Source organism: Anabrus simplex, chromosome 6, assembly GCF_040414725.1.
Source record: "Anabrus simplex isolate iqAnaSimp1 chromosome 6, ASM4041472v1, whole genome shotgun sequence".
Lineage (NCBI taxonomy): Eukaryota > Metazoa > Arthropoda > Insecta > Orthoptera > Tettigoniidae > Anabrus > Anabrus simplex.
In genome coordinates, this window is record NC_090270.1 from 217,335,968 (window position 1) to 217,358,688 (window position 22,721).

The window sequence follows — 22,721 nt, forward strand, 5'->3', positions numbered from 1 at the left end:
TTGCTTCATAACTAACATTATCCATAAAAGTTTGTTGCAAAACTCACAGTTGACCACAGTTTTGTTCAAAACTCACATTGTCTGAATTTTACTTTAAAATTACAAAAGAGCCCTCTTTAAACAAAGCTTTGCAGTGTGGGCAAACAGTTCATATTGAAACAAACATGTAACAAAAAAAAAATTAAAGTACAATACCATGGCCTTCAACATTAAACAGTTTTTTTGCCTTTTTCCAAAAGTTTGGAAAAGTGGAGAATGTGAGTTTTGCATCTACACCCCTCATTTGTTATGCTATATGTCTACGTCACATGTGGTATGCGCGGTGGTAATGAATGCATAGAATCACGTACTCTTTGCTTCGCAATAAGTGCATTGAACTCAGCTTTAGGGTTATGATAAATAGCGATATTAAAACGCGTTTATGAGAAAGGAATTGTGGCATTTTGACATGGTAAAGTGAAGATAATCGCGACATGTTGTTATGGAGGCTATGATAGTTAAGATGTTAAGTGAATGTGAAAATATGGTAACAATAGTGGTAACTCGACGAAGTATGTTGTTGTATATGAAATGCGAAGATTTATTAATGTATTACGTAGAGGCCAAGGAGTGCCTGTAGCTTAGGATATGCCATGCCACACTTATTATACGGTAGGAATTATGTGAAAGGATACAGGTACGTGAAATTGACCACACCGCGGAGATGAGCTAAACCAAAGTATGGATGGAATTCATTGAAGTAGAATTGAATTTATGACGGGATTATATGTCAATTGTAGATGCTTTGTTCCAATTAAGAGAATATTATCATATGTTTTATGACGATGATCTTGACCAAATGCATTCAGGATACCCATAAATGCGATAATATATTCCCATGTACAAATACGTATTATTTACATTACGACTGCGCATAAGAATTCAGTAACTTGCCTAAACGAGAAATGTTATGGAATATAACAGAGAGAGGGCATATTGAGCCTCAAATACGTGTGTATGTCGACCAAAAACTTATGTTGAAGTTAGATAGATAGCTTATTTATCCTGAAACGGAGTTTGTTGGAATTTACATTCTTTCAATGAGTAATGGTTAGGGAAATGATAGGCTAGGAGCCAGATTTAACAGGCACTAGGGGAAAATGCCTTAGTCCGTAAATTGTTAGCCATGCGCAACATTGAAGAAAGAACAAATAAATGAGGTCAGATTTATGATTTGCAACGTATAATTTAAATATAATTCATAATTCAAATATAATTGAGATATATAGTTCGAAGTTATAATTCAGAATTATTTTCAAGCTTAGATCTATTTGTTGATCTTCATTCACTTCAGATTAACTGTACGTCTACTCAGATCTATTTAGCTTAGGTTTATAATGAAAATGAGCAAACCTAACAACATAATGATATTGGTGTAGTCTCAAGGACTTGATTTCAAGGAAGACCGTAGGAATCCAGTGATTAATTGTAAATATTTGTATCCGATTTTGAATTCATGACGGAACTGATGTACATAACTTAACATTATATTTATCTCCTTTTTCTACGAGCCAGCGCTGACTCTGAACTTTACTTGTAAATAATATCAGGCAAAAATACTACCCAAATCAGATTACATTTTCATAGGGCGTTTGTTTATTCAATAAATACTATTATTGTGCTTTTCTATAATTTGGTGTGTTATGAATTCTTTCATCTTGACATAGTTGATAAGTTAGTTGATAAGATATGCGAACTAACGAATGGGTATTTACCCAATTTGAATATATTGAGTTCTCACGTCGTTGGTACCTTAGTTACGAGAAATAATTGATATTATGTCTATATCAAACGACCGCAGATAAGTTTACCGTGGATCGCCATTCTCTTCGACCTCACGTAAAGCGAAACCTAGTGTAAAATCTCCAGATTTTACTTGACAATCGGATACCCTGAGAAGAAATTGAGCTGTTGGGAAAAATGTCCAGTCAACGACTGTGTCACACTATGAACATACGTCCTGTGGTCGATCATTTATGACTTATGCCTATTCGTGTTATCAACTTGAATGGACGGGATATTTCATGTTCATTTTATAGTCAGGAATTTTGTTTTAAGTCTCTTATCATTTAATTTACCATCTAACATAACAAGTTCGATGATGTTTATGCTTCCTCTGTGGCCAAAGTAATATTCTATCGTTGATAACATCGTCCCCGATTTCCAACAACACTCGAAAATGCGCTGTTCCCAGGGACGGCTTTAGGGATAGTAACACGGTAACATGTAACTCCCTAAAAACATGAAAAGAAAATAGTCATGTGTAGTTAAAATTTAAACGCCACTATCATACAGCAGAGAAAATTTCAGTAACTTAATAACTTCCCTCCGCAACAGTTCGCACTCAATCGCACAGAACTCCAATATATAACAGAAGTGCACACTCCGTGTTAGAGCTTGGAAACAAAGATGACCGCAGCGTTCTTAGTGGTCTAGCTGCTAAGTGACAGCACGACCGAATGGATCCCTTGCTGCGCTAGCGAGAGCGACGCATCAAGTTCGCCGTGGTGATAGGTATGTGAATCTTAGCTTGCAAAGTACCTCTTGGTATGAAAACTTATTTTGGATATCTCGCCTCCCCACACGTTTCTCAGTATTTTAACATATTGAATAACATGTCATAGTCTACAATGTTTCTCTCAAAATGAATATGGCATGATTGCACGATATGTTTTACTACTGGTTCATAAATTACTTTGTATTTTCAGACTTTCGTATAGGCCTACATCCAGTGTTTTAGTTGGAACAAAATATTTACAGGAACTCACCTTATTAATTCAGCAATTTCCAAATGGACTCGTATTGGGTGTCAAAATCAGCGGCCTCATGTTTCTGACAAGTTGTTTCATCACCTGAACGTCTCCCCTTTAATAGCCATGACTTGACATATAGTTGTGGGTTAAATATATGCACAGGAGGACCAACGCTGATTATGAAAATAAGTGCACTTGATGTTGCAACCAGCAGCCTATTTTCCTTTTCGGTGTGGATGGTGGATCTCATTCATGCTACTGAAATCTCTTTCATCTTCTGCTGAAGAAATGGGAATGGTCTATACAGTCTTGATTAAAGGCATCAGCTCCACTGGAATTTCCTTGGTCTCGACCATAGAGTTAGTAAACGAAACACTAGAGGTAGCATTGGCGCTGCTGTCGCGTGCGAAGTTGAACGAGCGCGCTGTTTGGCAAAAGCCGGATTGTTTGGCACTGTCACTACTGGAGCTTCCCGATAAATTGAAGTATATACTTCTTTGAAGGAAAATGTCAGTCTCCTGTGCAGCTTATGGCTGTGTAGAGAGGTTCACAATGGGCCATAGCATATCATTTCATAGGTATTTTCCTTGAAATTAATTCCCGTACGTATAAAATAATACATTGCATGACACACGTCATGTGAATGGGCCTACTTAGGCTGACTTCGCGACTGATTCCCCTTTCGGCGTGAATGAGATTCTTTGGACCTTACCTTGAAGACTGAAATTAATGTTTTACGAAATATAAGGGATGATATTTTCCTTTCACTGAATGGACATGTGCATGATACCGAGCGAGTGGCTGCAGGCTTTAGGTCACGTAGCTGTCAGTTTACATTCAGGACATAGTGGGTTTGAACCCACTGTCGGCAGCCCTGAAGATGGTTTCCAATTCTCGCACCAGGCAAATGCTGGAGCTGTACCTTAATTAAGGCCGCAGTCGTTTTCTTCCCACTCCTAGCCCTTTCCTGTCCTATAGTCATCGTAAGACCTATGTGTGTCGGTGCGACGTAAAACAAATTGGTACAAAAAAGAAAATAAGGAAAGATGTGCCCGGAATTGTGGTCCGTTCTTCTCTTTTTGTGTGTATTTATAGTAGGCCTATTAACAGTTATTGAATATATTTTCTGTTGCTTTCCCTTCATACAACACGTGTAGCAGTCCACATTCATAGCTTACCACATTTTACAATTTAGAGACTAGATGTGCCACACCGTGTGAACATCTGATTCCTTTACTTTCGTCAATATTATTATTCCTTTAAATGTCACATACGACTAGGCCTATATACAAGCATAATGTATTATTGACTCGACGAGTTGGCGGTGCGGTTAGGGCCACGCAGCTGTAAGCTTGCTTTCGGGAAATAGTGGGTTCAAACCCCACTGTCGGCAGTCTTGAAGATGGTTTTCCGTGGTTTCCCATTTCCACACCAGGCAAATGCTGGGGCTGTACCTTAATTAAGCCCACGGGCGCTTCCTTCCCTTTCCCATCCCATCATTGCCGTAAGGCCTATCTGTGTCGGTGCGATGTAAATCAAATTGTAAAAAATGTTGTAAGTATTTTTTTCAATTCTCTTCAATCATATAATTTACCACTCTCCCTTTTCATTGACGGAAATCATTTTACGAGTTAAAATCTTAAAGCAAATCATACATTTCAGGAAAAGCTAAATAAAAACTCCGTAATAGGCCGAAATCACAACCGAGTGACATATTTTTACTTTTAATCACGTTTAGAAAACATCAACAGTAATAATAATAATGGTGATGGTGATGATGATAATAATAATAATAATAATAATAATAATAATAATAATAATAATAATAATAATAATCATAATAATGGCTTTACGTCCCACTACGTACTTGCACGGTTTTCGGAGACGCTGGGGTGTCAGAATTTTTTCCTACGGGAGTTCCTTCATGTGCCGCTAAATCTATCTATTTACAAGAGGCTGACTTATTTGAGCACCTTCAAGTATCACCGTACTGAGCCAGGCTCGAACCTGCCAATTTGGGCTCAGAAAGCTAAGGTCTAAACGGGCGATGGTAATATTTTGTATACTTTACCCCAAAATCGCGCCAACGTTTTTAGGCCTAAAATCTCGCTCATCCGCTTCGTATGAGAGAGAACATTTTCGGTCGTTGGGCAGAATTATACCAAATTTCTGGTCATTTACACAAAAAATAGCGAAATATACGAGCCCTCCTTCTAGACGTATGTTGTTAACAAGACTTAATATGAACAGTAAATTGATTTTTGTTACTTAACTGCACCTGAACACCGTCCTCTTTTATTACGCATTTAATCCTGTATTCATGCTTTTTGGGCTTTCTTTTTTACTGGAGAGAAGCATTACAAGTAAACTGCTTATCTGAGAATGTTTACATGTAAGAATTTCAAACGTTATGCATATCCACACAGTTTTAAAAGTCCCCGATTTACATTGATGAGTACGGCGGAATGAGCTTTTTGCCAAACAGCTACGATTTCAACATGCTCCGCTCGCTACACTGTTTCTCTCGTAGACGGTGGCGCCAATGCTACCTCTAGTGTTTCATTTACTAACTCTATGGTCTCGACATACTTTCTAAAAGCATTAATGTACCTCCTCTTGTTTGACATGTGGAAAAAGTCACAAAGGTTGGCAACACTCTCATCACCATAGCAGATATCCAAAGTAGAAGTGGAGGGCCAATTCTTTTTGTATAGTACCTTTGAATCACTGATAACTTTTGTCATTCTCTCATGTCTCTGCTGACTAGAGCTGGAACCAAGATGAGATGGTGTGGACACATTTTCCATAAGCCTGTTATTTAAATTGTTCACAAGACTTCTGAAAAACTGCTTTCTGTCCATTTTTACAACTTTTTTAGAATCATATAATCCTATGTTTCTAAACTTTTTGATTTCTGCTGCTTTAAGAACTGTTCTGTAGTATTCTGCAGAAGCTGAGTTACACTTAGATTCAAACACTTTTATAGTGCGCTTGATTGCATTTTGAGCCTCTGTCAGACTTGTCTCTCTTTTCTGCAACTCTAATAACAAATCAGCTAACTCAACAAGAACATCATACATAATTGCAATATTTTCTAGAAATTCTACACATGTTAACAACATATTTTCTAGACTTTGGAATTTTGCCCTTTCTTTGGAGTCTCTCTGGTGGTCATTTTTGGCCTCACTAAAATCTTTTACTAGTGCACTATAGTTTTCCGAGAAAGCTTTTACAGTTCTCTGGCTTGACGCTATCCATCTTATTGTAAGTATTTTCCCAATCTTCTTAACTCTTTGTTCCAGTGAAGCAGCACAAATGTTGAGTTCCCTTTGATTTTTGGAAGACATGCTGCATAAAGAATACAATTTGTCAAAGAAAGAATGGAAATGGTTAACACCTGTAGGTAACTTCATTTCTTGCATCAGAAATGGCCAATTCCAAGCAATGGTTTAAACAGTGCCAGATTACTACGGTAGGCCCTATATCTGGGAATAACTTTAAAAACTGTGCTCCAACTCCATTTTCTCTACCTAACATTACAGAGGCCCCATCACCTGCTAGACCAACTAAATGTTCTGCCAGAAAGTTTTCATTCATCCCATATGAAGAAAAATTCGTCAATATCTCTTGAGTAATAACATCTGCTGTAGTTGATTCACATTCTATCAAGTCCCAGAAAAAAGAAACAAATTTAGAATTATCTGAAAGAGCACATCTCAGACATAATACTAAAACAGATTTTACACTAACTGTTGTTGATTCGTCAATAATAATACTGATTCTCCTCGGATTTTCTGTTATAGATTTTGCTATTTTATTTCTCGTTTCCTGTGAAATGTGTTCAATAATATTAGCACAACTAAAATTTGTATGAAGAACTCGTCCCATATGGTATCTAAACCATTTAATTATTGAAGTTCAACATAAGCCTGTAGGTCTACGAAGGGTCTATTTCTTTTCGCAATTGAGTATGCTGTTCGAAATACTCGAGCGGTGGTTTCTAGGTGTTTGACATTCATAGTGTCCAAGCAACTTTCAAATATCTTTTTATTAGATTCTGATTTTTGTAATAGCTTTCTTGTGAGATTCTGAATTTTTGTGCCTCAAATATGTTTTTCCGAAGGCTTGTTTGTTGTTGATTAATATTATTTCCGTTGGGATGAACCTTGCATTCTACCCATACTTTCATTAGCTTAAGTTCTGCCCCTTTAGAAACTCCTAATCCTAATTTACTTTCCTCTTTACATATATTGCAGCCTAAATTTTTATTTTCTGCAAATAACCACTTGTTTTCTGACAAAAAAATAATGGTACTGAGACTCGCTGCAACAGTCTGGAAAAAGTTGTTTTCGGTAGCTGGGTCCTTGAATTTCACAGTCGATGGTAGAAGGTGTAGAACCATAACCTAGATTCTCCCTTGAATCTGCATCACATGTTTCAGCAACATCTAACCCAGGTTCTGTCTTTATACTCTTATACTCACGTCTTTAAAGAAACTGATGTTCTCGGAACTCCATTCAGTTTCGTTTTTACTTGAGCCATCAGACACCTTTTTAGTATTCTTGGATTCTTCATCTTCATCCCCAGCACGTTTTCTTGAACCCAGCCACTTCAGTAAACTCATGGTCACACTCACAACTCACTTTCACAGCCACTGGAAAACTTGGAAGGTACTACGGGGTTACTGATGTTCATTAATTGCAGACAGATTCCATAATATCTGCTTCAAGGCAACACATTGAGCAAAACATAAAATAAAACTTGGATTCATACAAACAGAATGAGTGGAAGAAAGTCATTGTGCTCACTTCCCGCTCTCCGAATCCAATATAAGTGTAGCCAACTTTAGAGAACCAGATAACTGCCTGGGAGTGTAAAGGTGACCGTATCTTATGAACATAAAACCATAAGGTTCGATATTAGTCCGCTAGAGTACACCCATGACGTTTCAGAGCTATGTATAGATTATAAGATTTTCTTACTGAATGTAAAAATGTTACGTCATTCTAAAGCGGGAAAGTATTTTCTGGAACGGCATTCCGGTCCAACTAAACCACTGCCTACATCACACCATGAACTGATAAATACAAGAAATGCCATTAAATTTCTTGAGTGAAAAAAGGCCTATTTAGTTTCATTTCATTTTTTAAAATATGCTTTATGTCGCAACGATAGGCCTATAGATAAGTTTTATGGCAAGGATGGGATAGGAAATGGTGAGGAGTGAAAAGGAAACGACCGTGGACTTAATTAAGGTACAGCCCCGGCATTTTTCTAGTGTGAAAATGGGAAACTACGGAAAACCATCTTCAGGGCTGAGGACAGTGGGATTCGAACCTACCATCTCCTGAATGCAAGTTCACAGTTGCGCAACCCTAACCACATGGCCAGCTCGTTCCATTTGGAACCTACAAGCTGAAGAATAAACTTTGTCACTGGGAATAGGACCGCAATGCTGCATACTATGACATTATGTGTACAGTTTGGAATGAGCAGGTTTGAGTGCTTTGTATTCTGTGGGAGAAACATTAACATAACCTTATCAACCAATAAAAACAATAGCATGATGACATTTGAAGTTTTAAAGTTTACTGAAGTTAATGCAAATTAATTAATACATTGAAAACATTCTACACATTAAAAATGGCAACAGTCCGCCTCTGTAGTGTAGTGGTTAGTGTGATTCCCGGCTCTGCCATGAAATTTGAAAAGTGGTACGAGGGCTGGAACGGGGTCCACTCAGCCTCGGGAGGTCAAATGAGTAGAGATGGATTCGATTCCTATCTCAGCCATCCTGGAAGTGGTTTTCCGTGGTTTCCCACTTCTCCTCCAGGCAAATGCCAGGATGGTACCTAGCTTATGGCCACAGCTGCTTCTTTCCCTCTTCCTTGTCTATCCCTTCCAATCTTCCCATCCACTACAAGGGCCCTGCTCAGCATGGCAAGTGAGGCCGCCTGGGCAAGGTACTGGTCATTCTCCCAAGTTGTATCCCTCGACCCAATGTCTCATGCTCCAGGACACTGCCCTTGAGGTGGTAGAGGTGGGATCCCTCACTGAGTCCAAGGAAAAAAAAAAAACCCTGGAGAGTAAACAGATTAAGAACAAGAAGAATGACAACAGGAGAAGCAGAGGAAACTGATCTTTGCTTCAGAGAAAGGATATCTACATGAAAGAAGACAATCAATCAATCAATCAATCAATCAATCAATCAATCAATCAATCAATCAATCAATCAATCAATCAATCAATCAATCAGTCAATCATGACCATTCACCAGCGATCTGCATTTAGGGCTGTTGATATAGATGTTGATTCCCACAGGGAATCTGAAATATTTGTCCCTAATGAGGGCTGTTGTTGAGATGGTAGTTTCATTACAAAGTACACAAACAATGATTACCACCACACAAGTCTTAAAATTGCCTAGGCCTTCATCAGTTACTGAAGACATTATAGCACCAAGCAAAATACATATATCTTCATTATAGACGGTTATGCCCTTCACCGTTCAGTCTACAATCCTCTGTGAGTTAACTATGACTCTTCAAAGCCCTCTTTTCGCAACTAGCTCTGTGGTTTCATTTAGTTCTACACCTCTGACCTTTAACTGGTGGTGGTGGTGGTGGTGGTGGTGGTGATTATTGTTTTAAGAAGAAGTGGTTCAGACGGTTGAGGCGCTGGCCTTCTGACCTCAACGTGGCAGGTTCGATCCTGACTCAGTCCAGTGGTATTTGAAGGTGCTCAAATACGCCAGCCTTGTGTCGGTAGATTTACTGGCACGTAAAAGAACTCATACGGGACTACATTCCGGCACCTCGGCGTCTCCAAAAACCATAAAAGTAGTTAGTGGGACGTAAAACAAATAACATTATTATTTAAGAATAAGTACAACTACGCAACCATCCTCTATATAACACTAAACAGAGAGAAAAATGGAAGGGATCTGACACTTCGAAAAATGAAGATATCGGCCAAAGGAAGACAGGGCCATGAAAGGCATGAAAATGAACAACTCCCTAGGATTAGCAACCTAGTACTGTCGGAGTAGAAAAAGAACAATAGTTGACCGAGGGAGGTTGGATAGAGCACATGGCACAAGTAAGTGGATACAATGCCAAGACTCAGCTAAGGGCCCCGTCGTCGCCAATCCATGCTCCCAAGTTCGGAGACCCTAGGGCCGCTTTTAGTCGCCTCTTACAAAAGGCAAGAGATACTGTGGGTGTTATTCTACCCCCACCCCGTCACTCCACAGGGTGATCTGACCTTTAAATTCCTGAAAACTCTGTTGGATCATCATTGTCTTGGTCTCACACTACCTCTCTTACCCTCCATGACCAAGTCCATTATTCTCCTAGGAATCATCCTCATCCATTAAGTTAGTTCCTCTTGTGGGTGGGGGCAATAGAACAACACCCACGATATCCCCTGTCTGTTGTAAGGGGAAACTGAAAGGGGCTCTGAGTGTGACCATGGGTTGGCAACCACAAGGCCCTTAGCTGAGTCCTAGCATTGCTTCCACTTACTTGTGCCAGGCTCCTCACTGTCTATCCTATCTGACCTCCATTGGTCAACTCTTGTTCTTTTCCAACTTTGATGGTATTACATATGGAGGCCTAGGGAATCTTTAATTTTCCCGCCCTTTGTGGCCCTTTTCTTTCTTTGACAGGTATCCTCATTTTTCGAAGTGTTGGATCCCTTCCATTTTTTCTCTCTGATTAATGTTGATAGAGGATGGTTGCCTAGTTGTACTCCCTCTTAAAACTATAACAACCACCACCGCCACTCATCCATTAGTCTTTTATGACCCCACAACTGAAAGCAGGTCATACATCAAGTTCATTCCTCCTAACTTAGTCTTTATCTCCTTGTTCTGAATAACCTCCTGCACTGGACCTGTCTGTTTTTGCATATAGTTGTTCCTATACAAACCCTTGCTGTTTCTACCATTACATACCTGTATGCCACCCATCTTCTTTCTTTATCCTGAACCTGCTGACTGTCTAATCCCTGGAAGTTTTCACTAATCTTATCCTTATACTCCTGTCTAATTTCCTCGTTCTAGAGATATTCCACCCTTAACCGTCTGCAGATGGACTTCACTTTCATTATCCTAGGTAAAATTATGCAAAGAAGGGTGCTCTAACCTTACTTATACATAGTCCCAGTGAATGACAATGCTTCCCTCTAACGGGTTATGGGACCACCGGTAGATTTTATAGTCCAAGCCACCTGAGCACAAAGAGGGCCACTACTTAAAATATGTCCGAGATGCCCACTCCTCTTCCATAACAACTGGTTTCCCAACTCTCACGATCACTTGCTAGGCCACTCAACCATTGCCCATGGTTTATGAACTAGGATATGTCCACACCACGAATCCATACAATAAATATGGTACAGGTAATATTTACAACCACACAAGTCTTAAAGTTCCTCAGCCTACATATGACAATGTGTAACCTAATCAACTTATGACAAGAAGTATACAATAGGCTATACAATCAGCTGTTGTAAGGCTACATTACTTGCTGGTACTGAACCTGTGGTCACACAAGTCTTAAAAACTAAATTACCTAGGCCAATATATGGCATAGCAAACTCAGTCTGCCAATGAAGAAAATATCTTGGTGCCAGCAAAAAGGACAAGTAGTCATACAGTCTATACAACTGCACAAGTCTTAAAACTACCGTACCTAGACTTGTGCAATTTCCAATTGAGAGTGTTTTAGGTTTTCCTTATAATGTACTGTTGCAACCACTTCCAGATTTTCTTTGATTTACGGTAGATATATGACTTTTGAATTGAAGAGAGTTTTGCTAGAGAAGGGAATATCCCAAATGATGGACCATTCCACTTTTCCTCATTATGTAGAAGTAGGAATTTGTACAACTTGTGTGAATGATATTGAATGCTTTTATGCATCAGAGGTCCAAAAGCATCATGCAGTTCTGCCTACTTGCTAGGAATTTCACTGCCAAACAAAAATGTTGGGTATGAGTTCTGACTCATTCCTCATTTCTACTAGTAACAGCATTTATTTATATGTTGTATATTGACTGAAGGGGTAATAATTGTGGGATACAACAATTAAGAAATCATTTCTCATGCCAAACAGTAGTGTAATTATTAATCCAACACTCCAGAGATAAGAAGATATTTTTACGTAATGCATGGATTTTCACAAAACTTTGTGGGAATGTCACCTACATAAAAGCAGAGATATCATGAACATTTCTTTCATATACAATTAATAGTTTTTCCAAAATATTTTTTTTTAAATTCTTGATTCCATTTTCTTCATGAAAATTAATTAACATGTTAATGTAAATTCATAATTAAGTAGGTAATGCCTCTTTTAAAAGCACTACATATCAATTTTTCTGTACATAATTTATATAAGGAGATATATCGTACTAAAGTTTGTGTAATTTTTATGTTCTGGGAGAAAAATGGGATTTAAATGTAAAATTACAATTGGCAAACAAAGCATTATTACAGTGATAAATTGTTTGAATTCAGCAGAATAAATTCATGACAAGAAAAAAGAAACTCAATGCTTTCAATTTCAGTCATAAAAATTTCACCAAAATGACCAAAATGTAGATTTTTATCTCCGGAGTGTCACCTTAATTGTATATTGTGAACATTGTAACTGGACGAGAGATGTTATGTTCATCATTCATTAAATTAATTAATTAATTAATTATTTAAGCAAATAAACAAATAAATAAATTATAAAATTAAATAGATAAATAATTAAATAAATAAATAAATAGTTATAAAATTATTATTGCAGTTTTTAAGAACAGAATCCATGTCATTAAATACAGCTGCATATTCCACTTTTCTCCAAGCTTCAAGTATAAATTTGGTATACTAAGATAATTGAAGGGAAGATGACAATTTATCAACACCAGGCTCCTAGAGTTAGAAAAGGAAAAATCAATTCTAGATACTATACATTAGAATGAGTTAACAGAGGTTGCTGCTAAAAAGGCTTTCCTTTCCTTCTTGTAAATGGCTTACATCACACTAACACAGAAAAGGTTAGGATGGATTTGGAGGGTAACAGCTGTAGCCTTAATTAAAGTTCAGCCAAAGTATTTACCTGGTGTGAAAATGGGAAACCACAGAAAACCATATTCAGGGTGGCTGACAGGGGGATTTGAACCCAACATTTTCCAAATGCAAGCTCACAACAATGTGACCCAAACTGTGTAGCCAACTCACTCAGTGTTATAAAATGAAACTGATCTTTGTACTAATTCTTGATTTTACTAACTCTTGATTTACAAACCAAAACTGAAAACATTTCTGTACAAGGTCACATTGTTGATTTCTCAATTGGAGTTTTCCACATCAATCTTCACAATTAATATTAAGGAGCATATTATCTTGTTTGGACACATGCATGAATCCTTCTTGGCAAACCACCCACAAGGTTATCAGTCCATACTTGTTTCAATCTGTCTCGTTCATCACTGGCAATTCTGTGCAAGTCATCGTGTAAATTACATGTCAGTCAAGAAGTCCATAAATAGCTTGTTTCAACTTATCCCAGATTCGTTCAATGAGGATTCATGTCTGGGGTACAGACAGGCTTATCCATTTATGTAATACCAGCATGACAAAGGAAGATGTTTACCACAATTGCACGATGGACATGTAAGCTATCAATCATTAGGACGAAGTCTTCACTGCAATGCTGATGGTACGGTCCCACCATTGGATGGGGAATTTCGTCCTTCTACTTTGAACAGCATGTAGCGGGGTTGTTCAAACCCCAAGAGGTTTCCGATGGCCTCATGTGTTGTCACCACAGAGCATCAGTAACCACTACCTCATTGCACACATTGGACATAGGGAGACATTCGGTACTTCATGGTTCTCTCAAAACAAGTTGTCTATGATCATCTGGGTTCAGATATATTCAGCCTATGTTGGTAAAGAGCACCTTACACCAATTCTGTGGAGCCCAGTCAACATGATTTCTTGCTCATCTGTAAAGTGCAATATCTTCTTCTTCTTCTTTTCCTGCCGCTTTTCCCACACCTGTGGGGTCGCGGGTGCGAACTGAGTCGCACATGTGGATTTGGCCCTGTTTTACGGCCGGATGCCCTTCCTGACGCCAACCCTCTATGGAGGGATGTAAGCACTATTGCGTGTTTCTGTGGTGGTTGGTAGTGTAGTATGTTGTCTGAATATGATGAGGAGAGTGTTGGGACGGACATATATACCCAGTCCCCGAGCCAGAAGAATTAATCAGAAGCGATTAAAATCCCCGACCCGGCCGGGAATCGAACCCGGGACCCTCTGAACCGAAGGCCAGTACGCTGACCATTCAGCCAACGAGTCGGACCTGTAAAGTGCAGTATGATAACCAAAAATTGATAGATTCATTGTTTTTTTTGTTTTTTTTTTCTTTACGTCGCACCGACACAGATCTGTCTTACGGCGACGATGGGATAGGAAAGACCTAGGAATTGGAAGGAAGCGGTCGTGGCCTTAATTAAGGTACAGCCCCGGCATTTGCCTGGTGTGAAAATGGGAAACCACAGAAAACCATCTTCAGGGCTGCCGACAGTGGGGCTCGAACCCAATATCTCCCGATTACTGGATACTGGCCGCACTTAAGCGACTGCAGCTATCGAGCTCAGTCATTGTTTCTTTTTTTAATAAGAACATTTACTACATTAGAGCATCAAGAGTTTATGGTTTGGGATGGTCTGTCCCATTACAGTGATAATATATTTAAACCGGTTTGTGAACTTGAACCAAAATTCCCCTGGAACTAAATAAGCATACAGTAAAAAGGGGTTAAGCTCAGTTCTTGGCAATGTTGTCATATTCGTCATCATTGTCAGCTAATCCTTCTATCCAAGTTTTTTATATCTTTCCTGTGATTCATCCAATATTTGAATTCAGGGATTCAGATGCCTTTGATGGCTAAAGAGACCTATCCTGGCATGAAACATATAACCGCATTGGTTGCACTTTATAGAGGTTGGCAGTTGAGGTTGAGTCTGGGTTTGTATATGCCTCTGAAGATTTTCCTACTTTCTATCTATGATGTTCACATTCAAATTGTGCAACAGCAGCTGCAATAGTTGTGTGCCATCGATTGCAGTCTTCTGCAATGATATACCAAGTACTTGGATCAATGTCAGTGCTCCTCCAGGTCTTCTTAATCTGATCTTTATAGTGCTTCAGAGGGGCACCATGGGACCCCTCCTGCTTTTACTGACTTCACTATACAGTATTTTTTGAGGAAGTCTCATCTTTCATGCACTGGATATGTCCAATCCATTTGAGTTGGTGACCAATGATGGTAGTCTCTATACTGTACATATTTGCCCTCTGTAGAACTGTTGTGTTTGGAATGTAGTCATCCCATATCTGAGCATCTGTTGATGGAAGTGTTCTAGTTTCTTTATATCACAGCGATAGAGAGTCCAGGATTCACATCTATAGAGAGGGATGGAGATGACAACTGCTTGATACACCATCAATTTTGTATACATTCTTTGATTTTTATTCAGGAAGATCCGATGTGCAAGCTGTCTGAAAGCTATATGGGCATCACGTAGTCTGTTCTCCACATCCTTCTCCATTGTGCAGTTACTAGAGAGAATACTTCCTAGATAGAGGAAATGATCTACTTGTTCTAGAGGCATACTGTAGATAGAAATACTGAAATCTGGAAAGGCAGTTCAGGAGATGGCTGTGTGAGTACTTTTGTTTTAGAATGTTGATGGTTAGATCAAATTGTTCATATGCCCTAGTGAAACAGTTAACTGACCTTTGCAGCTCGTCAAGTGTATGAGCTGGAGAAGCATTGTCATCCACATATTGTAGTTCATGGGTGAGATTAGTAGTCTTCGTGATAGGAGTCTGGCCTGATTGAATAGCCCTCCAGCAAGCCTATACTTCAGTTCTCAGACTACGCCTCTTAGAACATGGGTGCCAGGTACAGGGCAAATAGTGTTGGTGCAAGGAAACAGCCTTGCTTAAGCCCATTAGTGATGGGAAATTCTTCTGAAGTTTCATTTTGGTACAATACTTGTCCAAGTGTATTATTATAGAGTGCCTGTATCAATCCAACAAAGTCTTCTGAGTGGTCAAATCACATTAAAACCATTCACATTGCTTCTTTAGGCACTGTATCACAGGCCTTTTTCAGATCATAGAACTCAAAAAAAAAAAGCAAAAGCTTTTGTTGTTCTCTGCACTTTTCCTGGAGTTGTCTTGCACAGAAGATCATATCAGTAGTGCCTCTTGAGGAACGGAACCTGCATTGGAATTGGAAACTATTCAACAGAATTCTGGCATATTTTACTAACTATGGAGAGCAGGGATATAACATGGTAGTTACCACAGATGCTTCCATCACCTTTCTTGAAGATGGTGACAGTGGTGGAATTCTTCATGTCAGCAGGGACCTTACAGGATTTCCATATTAGGAGGATAAGGGAGAAAATCCTGGTAATATTGTTACATTACATTTGTAAGAGTTACCAAGGCGGGAGAATTTTTCACTTTCAGTTCACAGGGAGAACTGCTGTATGTAGAATTTGACCTGGGCATTGAAATACTCGGCACTCCATGTGTATTTGATGATAACGATAACGAATATTGAATTTTCACGACCGCATTGTAATCGAAACCGACTTTCAACCTATTAGGTCGTGTTACGTACATTTAGTACGTATTGAAGAGATGTTAAGTACAGAACAAAAATGGCCAACCAGACACCAGTGGGATAATGATGACTACAACGATGATGACGACAATAACATTCTCATATTCTCACAATTTGTGATCTCAGTTATTCTATATTCATTTCTTCTCAGCCTCTGACATTTCTGCTTTCCAGATTAAATTTTCTCTTCTTTTGTTTTTAACACATAGGTATCTTTTCCTTTTTTCTGTGTCACTGTTCCCAACAATATATAATTTAAGTGTCCTGGGATGATCTTAAATAAATTTAATGACCAAATTACTGTTGAACTGTGTATGATTCAAGATAAGTAACAAATGGTGATATTTACCTTATATGCCTCAGAAAATCACATAAGGTATTGAAAAGGATGAGGACAATGTCTACATATTCAAACACAGCTATCTCACATAGATGGGCTCTCTCCTCATCAACCCCAGGTCTTATATATTCATTTCTTCTTATTTCTGCTTTCCAGGTTTATCAGGAGTGAGAGCATCAACAACTGGGAGTCATCTTAACAGATCTTAAGTTTTCATTAGGGAAAAGGAGGGTAAGACAAAATCTGGATCAACTTTGGAAAACAGAAAAGACAGATAAAATATAACTGTCATTTTTTAGTCTCAATTTTCCTGTTTTATTTTATTCCACATTTCTTATATCAAGACTAGAAAGACTAAGCATCTGTCAGGAGAGTCCACCCTCATGATGAAGCTGGGAAGCAGAAATGAGGGTGGGGGGATTAATTGTAAAGAGAACTGGAATTGATGAGGATGTAATGTGAAGATAATAGTGAATGATAATGTAGAAATTGTCCTTGTCCTATTGTGTTTTTATGTATTCCCTTCTCTCTTCTTTTTGTCTCTTCCTCTTTCCACACTGGTTAGTCATTGTAATTATTCAAAAATATGTCTATACATGACTTATTTTTACTTATTTTTCCTTTCAATTATGTATTTCAGCTTATCTACATAAATAAAGTTGTTTCTTTTTCTGTTTCTGTTTCTTTTGCAAATTTTTCAGATATTTATCCAATTTAGGTCAACACAAGACCATATCAGTGGGTTTTAGCTTTCGTGTCTGTTTGTCTGTTTGTCCATCTGTTCCACCATCATGACAAAACGGCTGGATAGATTTTGACCAAGCTTCGTATATAGGGTGTACTCATCCAGAGAAAGGTTTAGGTATGCATACAATTTAGAAATCACTGAATAGAATGGGGGTTTATAGGGAAACCACAACAGTTTTCTTCCATTTTCTCTTATACTATTGATTTTCTGTAAAATCCGTGGACTTCATGTGAAATGTCCTTTCATTTTAAACAACTCTTTTTTGAGCATAATTTTGCTTGCTTTTCAAATGATGGAGAAAATTACTACTCTGCAGGTTTCATGTTCTGTGTTGAGTGGCTGACAGACTGACAACAAACCTACCAGTTACCATGGCAACATCTCTGGTTGCTTACCAGCAGGGAAGTAACATAATGTCATTTTTGTCAACATTCCTGTAAACTCACGGTTGTTCCTTGTGTAGAAGGCGAGAGAGATGTCGTGTTGCCATTCTGCGGGAAATTTGCAGAATACCCTTGGAGGTTACAATTGTCTTCGAATAGCTCTAATGGGGCTGTTAATACTTGAACAGTACTGCAGAGTGTAGCCCATGATTTCACACCATAAGGTGTTTTCTGGCATTTGCTATAAATTTGACTGCATTCCTCTTCTACTTCTGTTTTCCACTTTAATTTCTTGCTTCTGTCTTGCCTTTCTAGGCTTAAGTAATAACACCATAAGTCATCTTCTTATCTAAAAATCACTGCATCTAGAGTTCTCCTCTGTTACTTCTTTTAGCTGTAACTCATATCATCACAATTTAGTGAGGGACATTTCATTTTACAATACATCTACTTGGTAGTTACATATTTGTCCTACTGGGCGAGTTGGTCGTGCGCGTAGAGGCGCGCGGCTGTGAGCTTGCATCCGGGAGATAGTAGGTTCGAATCCCACTATCGAAAGCCCTGAAGATGGTTTTCCGTGGTTTCCCATTTTCACACCAGGCAAATGCTGGGGCTGTACCTTAATCAAGGCCACGGCCACTTCCTTCCAACTCCTAGGCCTTTCCTATCCCATCGTCGCCATAAGACCTATCTGTGTCGGTGCGACGTAAAGCCCCTAGGAAAAAAAAAAACATATTTGTCCTAACCAGCTGTCCTCAATTATAATCCTATTTTCTGTTAATTTTAACTTCCTTAACTGTAATACATTATTCCTTAATTACTCCATATGTATGCGAGTGCTAATTCGGAAACCTAGACACTGTTTCTTTTGAGGAAAGATTCCAAGCTGTACAAGTGTATAACTTTTTGAGCCCGGAACGTATCGAAATATGGAGGCAATTTCAGTGAAGGCACAAACCTTTGTTTTGGGGTAATTGGTAGCTAAACGGTAAGTCGTATCACAAAATAGATAGCACAATCACCTTTAAATTCCAAGAGATTTACATCTTTGGTCCTATGACATATTGTCGTATCTTGATCTCTAATACGTTAGATAGAGCTGCATTTCTAAATTTTAAGTTGATTTGTACTGTTTACATGTATATCTTATCGTTTGGCACACTTATAGGAAAGATAGAATCATCAAATTCAGTATGTACATTGACACGACCAGTGGTCATAGGTTAACAAAATTTTATGATTCCATCTGCCACATTAGTATCCGAAAATTAAAGTAATGTGTGAAAACTGTACCCAAATTTACCCTATTTAATGTTTCTAACTCAATCTAACCCATAAATGTAGGATATGCGAAAAAATTTCATAGGACCAACGATGTAGAACACTAAAAGAGGCGTCTGATGGTGGAATTAATTTGTGATATGATGTACCATTTAAAAACAGTAAATCTCGAAATGAAGGTCTGCACTTATAAACGTGGCCATGCTTATCTATATAAATAAAGTTGTAGGGGATCCGCTATCTGTAATTTCATTTGTTTTGCAAAATTTCAGATATTTGTCCGATTTAGGTCAACTCAAGACCATATCAGTGGTTTTTAGTTTTTGTGTCTGTTTGTCTGTTTGTCCGTCTGTTCCACCATCACAGCTGGATAGATCTCAACCAAACTTCATATATAGGGTATACTCATTCAGGGGAAGGTTTAGATATGCGTATGATTTAAAAATCACTCAATAGAATGGGGATTTATAGGGAAACCACAACATGTTTCTTCCATTTTCTCTTACATTGTTGATTTTCTGTAAAACCCGTGCACTATATGTGAAATGTTGCTTCATATTAAACTACTTTTGTTTTATGTACATCATTTTCGTTGGTCACTAGACACTTTTTCATTTGAAGGAAAGTTCCAGGCTGTTTAGATGTATTACTTTTAGGCCCCAGAAAATGTCAATATACGGAGGCAATTTCAATGATTTGCCGTCCTCCGTTTCGTGGTAACCACTTTCTAAATGGTAAGTCATTTCACAGAGCCAATTACACAATCGGTGCTCAGTTTGGAGAGATCTTCAACTTTGGTCTTATGCCTTATTAATATATAAGTAATAATAATAACAACATAAACGTTTCCACCTTTTCAATACTAAAATATATTCACAAAATTATAAATTACATGGTACTAGTTTCGACCCATCTAGGGGTCATCATCAGCCGTATTGGAGCAAAGATCACTTTTGGTGAAATCCTAAGAAAATGTTATTTTAAAGAATAACAAGTGAAATGAGATGTTATTATGGTAATAGTTAATAATACAAGGAATATACATACTAAGAGGTTTTTAACAAAGAATAAAGTATAAATGGGGTGTTGTAAAAATTATAATCATGGAAATCAGTAAGTTCTTGTATTGAAATGACATATATAAAATTATATATGGCTTAGGAAGAGGGCTTAAGGTGGGGCTGAAGGGTGCAGCCAACCTAAACTCAATCCTAAATTTAATCAAAGGTACTTTTCCAAGACAATTACACTTTCTCCCGCACCCTTCAGCCCCACCTTAAGCCCTCTTCCTAAGCCATATATAATTTTATATATGTCATTTCAATACAAGAACTTACTGATTTCCATGATTATAATTTTTACAACACCCCATTTATACTTTATTCTTTGTTAAAAACCTCTTAGTATGTATATTCCTTGTATTATTAACTATTACCATAATAACATCTCATTTCACTTGTTATTCTTTAAAATAACATTTTCTCAGGATTTCACCAAAAGTGATCTTTGCTCCAATACGGCTGATGATGACCCCTAGATGGGTCGAAACTAGTACCGTGTAATTTATAATTTTGTGAATATATTTTAGTATTGAAAAGGTGGAAACGTTTACGTTGTTATTATTATTACTTATATATTATTCTCAGTTCAATACGGACCAAAAACATGAAATTCATAACCATTAATTATGCCTTATTGTCATATCTCGATTCTTTACATTTTAGAAAGCGCAGCATTTCTCGATTGTAATCAAATCTCTCCAACTCAATTGTGACTGGCATTAGGAAACACCACCTGTCATTATTATAAAAACTATCCATCTCTATTGTGAATGGTACTTGGCAAGTGAGCCTGCCTTTATCGTAGAAACTCCCGAACTCGATTGTGAATGGCTGTAGGAAATGTGACCTGCCATTACCATCAAATTTCCCCACGTGCCACATCAGAAAAAATGTATGGGGTCATCCTCGTTTTATTTCTTGGATAGTGCTAAGAGACATGCAATTTAATATAATCTTACTCACTGTGTGTACAGTAACTTATATAGAACTCCATATACAAGGTAGAATACAGTAGTGAAGCACCAGTACATTCGCTAGTATATTTAAAAAATTCTTATTGATAACAGAGGAATGAATAATTACTTCTGTGTAGACAACCAACTAATTTCTTGTATGTATGTTGGGTATTCAGCCCGAAAGCTGGTTTGAGCCTCCACAGCTCCACCAAAAGCTATCATAGATAGCCCAGGCATCACTGAAGAGGCATACCAGGGAAATGAGAAGCGAGGTAGTTTTCTGTTGCTTTCCTCACCGAGCCAGAAGTTGCAATTGCATATCAGTCTGCCAAGCTCACTGAAATGCATTCACCAGCTGACGCTATGAGCTATATTTTCACACCATTTATAACAGGGACTGGCTGTGTAAGGAATGGTATTACTAGCATCACTCATACCTCGGTCACTTTCATATTGTTAAAGCCAAGGATGAGACTGAGACAGGTCAGTGAAAGTAACAAATTGTTCTAGCCCATACCAGAAGACATACCGTAGTGCACTATAAACAAAACATCACGCCAGCAAGGGCATACTAATTTCTTATTCAATTATTTTGAATTAGTTAAGGTAACTGTAGAATGTTTTTAAATAACATACATAAAATTTAAATTTCAAATACATTAAACTGTCTGAAAACACAATAGTGTATATTTTCTAAGCACCATTTATAATAGAAATATTATTATGTACGGTACCAAGAGTTAATAATCTATGTGCTTATGAATCAAAAGCTCACTACTGTACGACTGTTGAACATTATTTTTTCAGCTAGAGTGAAATCCTCCACTGCAATAACACACAGTTACCTACACATGGCAGATGCCGCCCACCCTCATCGGAGGGTCTGCCTTACAAGGGCTGCACCCAGCCAGAAATAGCCACACAAAATTAAATATAGCTAGACTGAAAACAGGAATGACATATTCTTAACTTCCAAAATAAATTTAAGCAAGATAATATTATAAATTCCAGTTACAGTGTACCTCTTGTAGTTCAAGAATGAGAATACTGCTCCAAAATCGTATAACTTTCTAAAGAAATTCTGTCAGGACAAATCATGTTTGAGTTATGAACTGGTAACCAAGTTCATCTTCAAATCCATTAAAATCCTGTTCATCATCTGCTTAAGCAATATTAGTAAAAGGCACTAGAGCTGCAAGGAATATTTTAATCTAAATGTCTAGTTAGATTCATGATTGGTGTGTGGAAAACAGTGTCAAAACTGTTACACTGGTTTTGGATTAGCCAGGGTTTGGACAAGGAACTGCTCAATTCATTTGATATTGCTTTCTTAAGAGGATCTATTTATGTTCTGTGGAACCATCTTTATAGCCTAGTCAATATTAATTGTTAATATTACAAATGTTATTAATTTTTAAAAATAGGTAATTGTTTAAATAATATACTTCATCGTATAGCAG

At 37.8% G+C, this 22,721-nt stretch overlaps 1 protein-coding gene across 1 annotated transcript in view; it reads left to right on the plus strand.

The window, feature by feature from the left end:
• Hasp (Hig-anchoring scaffold protein) overlaps window positions 1-22,721 on the plus strand; it is a 1,448,565-nt gene that overhangs the window by 1,289,480 nt on the left and 136,364 nt on the right. The gene's annotated exons all lie outside the window — the stretch shown is intronic.